Below are 6,176 nucleotides of genomic sequence, written 5' to 3' on the forward strand. Positions count from 1 at the left end.
GCAGAAAAATAAAAGAAATAAACAAAATAAATAATTATATAGGCTAAGTGCACTTACATTTATTTACGTTTTGCAGAATAAAAATTAGAATAGAACTATACAAATTTTAAAATTCCCCAGGTTCATTGATTATAAGGCTAAATATTGTTAAGATAACATAAATTTCCTGGGCAATTAGAGATTAAGTAAAGGCACAGTCTACACCCTAGATAATTTACTATTGTCATCGAAATGAACAACACAGTGCTTAAATTTCTATGGAAATGCAAGCAGCTACCCTGTGTACTCAAAACAATCCTGAAAACCAATGAAATGTGGACTACTTGGCACATACTCCTTCCTTTCAAAACTTATGACAAGTTGATAGTGGTTAAAACATTTTGATACTGTTTATGGTTAGATTTGCAGATTAGTGAAAAAATTCAGCATTCAAAATTAATCCTTCTATTTCTAATCAACTGATATGCTGTTGGGGGATACGCAGCAGACAAATGAACTTATCCCACATAGCTTCTGTATAAATACCTGACAGGATGGTACATATTTGCTAGCTGTGTCTCTTCACATCCTCCCCTTTATTACTTCACTTCTCCCGTATTCTTCCTGCAGTGGATTATAAATTGAAATAAAGTATTAACACCTAAAATACCAACAACAAAACAAACAAAAATGTTAATAGAAACAAAATGTAGAGTGAAAAGGGAAAATACAGCTCAATCCATGGAGCAAAGAATGATCTTTAAATAGCTGACATGGATGTATTTTCCAAAATATATAAAATACACTGCAACTCTAAAGTTAAAAGAGAAATATCTTAATGAAAAATAAATATTTAAATAGACATTTTCTCCATAGTAGTTAGAGGAATATTGTAATAGCATATTAAAACTTATCAATACTTCTCATTCTTAGGCAATTACATGTAAAAATAGCCATGAAATGCACTTTATAATTCAAGAGGCATAGTATTAAACAAAACAATCAATAATAAAATTTGAGCCAGGCAGTGGTGGTCATGCCTTTAATCCCAGTACTCAGGAGGCAGAGCTAGGCGGATCTCTGTGAGTTCAAGGCCAGCCTGGGCTACAGAGTGAGTTCCAGGAAAGGCACAAAACTACACAGAGAAAACCTGTCTTGAAAAAAAAAACCAAAATAAAAAAAAAGAATCAAATTTGAAAAAAAATCAAAATACTGCATAAACTCGTTTATGCAACACTGTGAAAAGGGTAAGGAGGTAATAAACTAATAAAATTATCAATAACTACAATGTGCTTGGGTCTCAGGAAGGTTGAATAGGTGAGATGAACATAATTTTTATATGGCTCTGAAAATAATTTGTATGCCTACACTCTCCATAAATTAAACAGTAAGTTGGATTTTCCTACATAATAATATGGGCAAAACAGTATAACTCTTTTATGACTATATGAAATATCCCTTATTTCTGTAAATAGTGGAGAAGCAGGATCTGATCCAGGTAGCTTAGAAAATAAGTGGAGATTCCACCCCCAAATGAAAAGGGAATTGTCTGAGAACGCTGTGTTTAGTTGGTAACATTGCTTCCTCAGTATGAACTTCTGATTCGGCAACCACTTTGCGAGTATCTTTGGGTTGATTTCTCAAATCAATGAATATAGGGGTTATGTATGATGAAAGGAAATGGATAGACTGTTCATATGCTACTGGATTTGATCATACCTGCAGTCACATTTTTACATGGTTGTGGGCATATTTATACTTGGTATAAAACTTTTCTTCTCTAATAAAATCTTCAATGAAAGAAACTGGGAATCTGTAAAGAAATGATGGATTTTAGGCTTTGGCAGAGAACAAACACAATTAGATAGGTCCCCTTGTAGCATCAGAAGTTTAAATAAAATCTAAATGCTAGAATGCAGGTTAGAAAAGGAAGAACATCTAAATTAGTATCTGATTTTTCCATCCTATGGAATCCAAAAGGAAAAATCCAATTAAATACAACTAAGGCATGCAGGTAGAGAAAGTTATAACATTTTAAAGATTGCCCAAAAAGGTAGATCACCTGTTCGGCTATCCCCCTTCCCTTAACTCCTCCAACAAACCATTTTCTGGATTCTACCAGAACTCTAAGCCAAACACACAAATCTAAAGATTCAAAGCTAAAATCCACATATTAGAGAGAACATGTGCTGTTTGTCTCTGTGAGCCTGGCCATTGATGGCTGCCAGAGGTATAGGACAGTAAGTTTTCTTTAGGAGTGTGGCTAGGGGTAGCTTTCCCAAGCTTTCATGGATGGCTCAACATCCATCTACATACAAGGAGCACTCACCTGACTCAATAGGTTATTAGGGGAAAAAAGACAAGAATTGGGAGGGGCACATTGAGGGGTAAGGGGAGTTTGGGGATAGATATGATCAAAATACACTGTATACACAAATGAACGTCTCGATAAATAATTTAAACAGCACATTTTAGAAACCAAACAAATTAAACAAATACAATGTAGTTTTTCAGAGGAATACTGTTAGTTTAACATTTTGCGTAAGAGAAACATGCAACAATAAAAAGATACACACCAAACCCCAAGCACAACCTTTGCTTTCGGCCATGCGAAAATGGATCCCTTAAAAGATAGCTAGATGATGAAATAAAAATATACCAGTATTTGGCAACTCCCTTTGTTTGCTAAATTATTTAAGAACAATCGAACAATAAAAACGCAGTTCCTCACAGTATTGCTTGTTAGGAATACAGGGGACATATAGAAAAAGAAAAAGGCTAAATTTCATGTTATGATTTTGAGGCACATGGTAAAATCACGAAGATGTTTTGAGTACAAAGCATAGTACAAAGCAAGACGCAGACAAGGGAGAATCTCTACCTATGCTAAGAACCCGGAGAAGACTGCCCACAGCGCGGTGCCTTTCCACCCACGCTCTTACAATGAACCCCTCTCCAGACTCTGGATGCCCATCCCGGGTCGCAGTCCACAGACCTCAAAGCTTACCCCCCGCCAAGGTTTTCATCCTGAGGAGAGGCCTGCCTTGTCAGTGATGGACCCTCCATTTCATTCTCTGCGCAGCTGCGGACCCTGCCCCTCCGCAGCTTCCCAGCAGGCTGTTCGCAGCCTCCACCTAGTGGACACTAGGTGGCAATGTAAGGTGTCAGTCTGAATTTCTGACCTAGAGAATTCATCTAAACCTGAAAATATAAGCAAACTGACATTAACCTAATGTTCTTGTAGAGTGGAGTCACCAAAAACAGCGAAAGGGAGAGAAAGGTGGACAAAAGCAAGCACGTTCCCCAAGCCTGCTAGCCCGTGTGCCTAGCAGTCCTTTTAATGAAACACATCCCCTGCCTACACCCAGCCCTCCAGGAAATAGCGTAGCAAACAGCTTTCTATGCTTTTCTCACAGACAGACTTCTTGGGTTAGAGGATATTTTAAGAAACAATCCCAATGATAAATAAATTTCAAAATTCATCTTCACAAGAAGCAATTCTGGGAGATACATCCACATTTTCTTGTTACCTGATCCCTCTCACCTGTCCGGTCTCCTAGCTTTGCCCTTCCTGCTCCTGCATGGTCACCAGGGTTGTTCCTAGCTGTGCTGAAAATCCACATTTCTCTTGTCATCTCCTGGTCTGCTGCCGTAGACACAGTTATTCTCCACCCCACATCCTTGCCTGACTCTCTTGCCCTTTGTCTTCAGAGCACCCTCCAACTTTTCTCATGAAGAATGCATGCCACCTAGCTCTGATGCTGCTCTCTGGGTTCCCATGCAGCTCTTCCCCACTGCATTTGAGAGTCAAGTTTTATGCAACCTTCAAAAACGAAATACCAGGGAACATGAAAACTGTGTTCATGGTCCTCCCTGTAAGTTGAACACATGTAAAGGGGAAAAGGGACACAGATTCTCCTTTATACTGGAGTCACATGGGAAATAATCTCTGAAATGCCTCACCTATGTTAGACCTGCTTTCCAATTAAAAACGGACCCTTGATTTGAGGATTTGAAGTTGAAGACTAAGATTTGTCTTCCTGCTCATGTTCTCAAGTTAAGACACAGCCTCTAATTCCCACTGTTAAGTCCTTTCTCTTACCACCTGTTATCAAACCCTTGTTAACAGAGTGACAATAGGCTTCTCATCTCATCTGTAGTTTTTCTGGTTAAACTGTCTCTCTTAAACCATCATCCAATATTCAGCTTTATTGACCTGTCTCTCTAGACAAATATTTTCAAATCTTTATCAGGTGCCACCTTTGTCAGTATCACTCTGTGTACTTTGCTTTTAAAATGTATAAGATTTTTGGCCTGGTAGCAACATGTCATGACCTTCACTATCTTCTCATGAATGAATAGGTCCTGAAATTTCTATTATGTTCTGAGAGATCACTTCTATCAAAACTTGCAGGCTATGATCCATAAAAAAGTATAAATCACACAGAGGATGATGGAACTTTGGAAAAATCTGAATAATGCCCCTCTTGCCCCAGTTTCACTTGCTTTTATTTACCTGCTTTAGTTGACTTTAAAAATAGACAACTTTTGACAAGCGCTTGTAATCTCAGCCCTTGGAAGGCAGAGATAGAGAAGAGGATCCAAGGCATTGCTGCATAGCCAGCCTTAGGTAATAGATTTGCTCAAGTCCCGGTGCGAGACTCTGTCTCAAAAAGCAAGGGATACGCCTCTCCTCAGCAAGGATACCCAGTGTTGATCTCCTCACCCACACACCCACACACATAGATACACAGATAAATAGTATGATGGATATTCTTGCTTGTCAACTTGAAAACATCTGGCATTAACTAAAACACAGAACTAAGGCACACCTCTGAGAGGTTTTTGTTTAATTTGAAGTAGGAAGATTCACTTCTAATACAGATCTTTGAGGTAGGAAATACCTGTAATCCTGATCATCTGAGCTGAGAAAAACCACTTCTAATCTGAGCCACAGATTCTGCTGGAAGCCTGTATAAGGACTTGGAAGAAGGAAGCTTTTGCTCTTTGCCTGCTTGCTCTTACCTTGATAGCAAGTCAGTTCCTTCACTGGATTTCAGGATTCCAGCCTATACTGAAGACCAACCAAGACATCCAGCCTCATGAACTGAGCAGCTACTGGATTCATGGACTTTCCATTCATACCCACCTCTTGTTGAATTAGCTGGCCCAAAGCCTATAAACATTTCTAAGAAATCATATAGAAATAAATATAAATATAGGTATAGATAATAGATGGAGAGAGATTCATTCTATAATTTCTGTTACTACAAACAACCTTGACTAATACAGATAGCTAGATAATAGATGGTGATAGAAAGATAGATCTGTCAATTAATATAAGTAGGATGTTTTCTGAGAGCAATTCACTAGTGAAATCCTTGCCTATATGTCTAAAGTTCATTACCAGGGGAGGGAGAGAGAAAAGAAAGTGATACTAAGAGGGAAGGAGGAGGGAAGGAGAGAGAGTTGAAGAATGATAGCATATTGTGTTACATGCCTGAAGTCCCATGTATTGGGTAAAATGAGACAGGAGGATCACCTAAGCCAGGTGTTTGATTTCAGCCTTTATAGCACAGCTACACATTGAAAGTTTGCCTTAATAATTATTAAACACATATAAAATAAAGTAAAGCAATGAATCCTCCTATACTCCTAACTTATATTCTATAATTGTCACTCTTATGATAGATATATCTATGTTTTTTTTCTTTACTGCATTGTTTAAGGCAGATTCCAGGTGTCTTGGAGTTATATCATTTTATCAATACATACTTTAGCATTCACCTCTAAACCAGACATTTTCTCACATAATCACAAAGCTAAATTATGGCCTATAATTGAACAATTTTTATCTGATATCAGTAACTTTCCCAAAGTTTTTCTTCATTGCTGTTGTTCTTGAATTGGACTTCAAAGGAGACCTCACATTGTATTTTAAGTGGATGTGAAGTTTCTCCCCACATACTTTTAAAGACAGAATCTCATGCAGTTCAGGCTGACCTACAATTCACCATGTAGCTGAAGGGTGGCCTTGACTCCTGTTCTTCCTTCCACTATCTTCTGAATGCTGCGAATTTACCAACATATACAACTCACATTAAGACTCTATTTTTTCTGAGTCTCCTTACTTATTATCCCCTATTTCCCATTCATCTTTATTTTGACACACCATAGGCTTCTTGTAGAAATAATAT

The 6,176-nt window shown here is 37.9% G+C and overlaps 1 long non-coding RNA gene across 1 annotated transcript; it reads right to left on the reverse strand.

Moving 5' to 3' along the window:
• LOC119086538 lies at positions 1-3,110 on the reverse strand. The gene is made up of 3 exons (XR_005089855.1): positions 2,987-3,110; positions 1,699-1,792; positions 1-603 (listed from the first exon to the last, which is right to left on the reverse strand). It is a non-coding gene; the product is annotated as an uncharacterized LOC119086538 (long non-coding RNA).
• Between the last annotated feature and the right edge of the window lie 3,066 nt (positions 3,111-6,176).

The sequence above is a fragment of the Peromyscus leucopus genome, chromosome 1 (assembly GCF_004664715.2).
Source record: "Peromyscus leucopus breed LL Stock chromosome 1, UCI_PerLeu_2.1, whole genome shotgun sequence".
NCBI lineage: Eukaryota > Metazoa > Chordata > Mammalia > Rodentia > Cricetidae > Peromyscus > Peromyscus leucopus.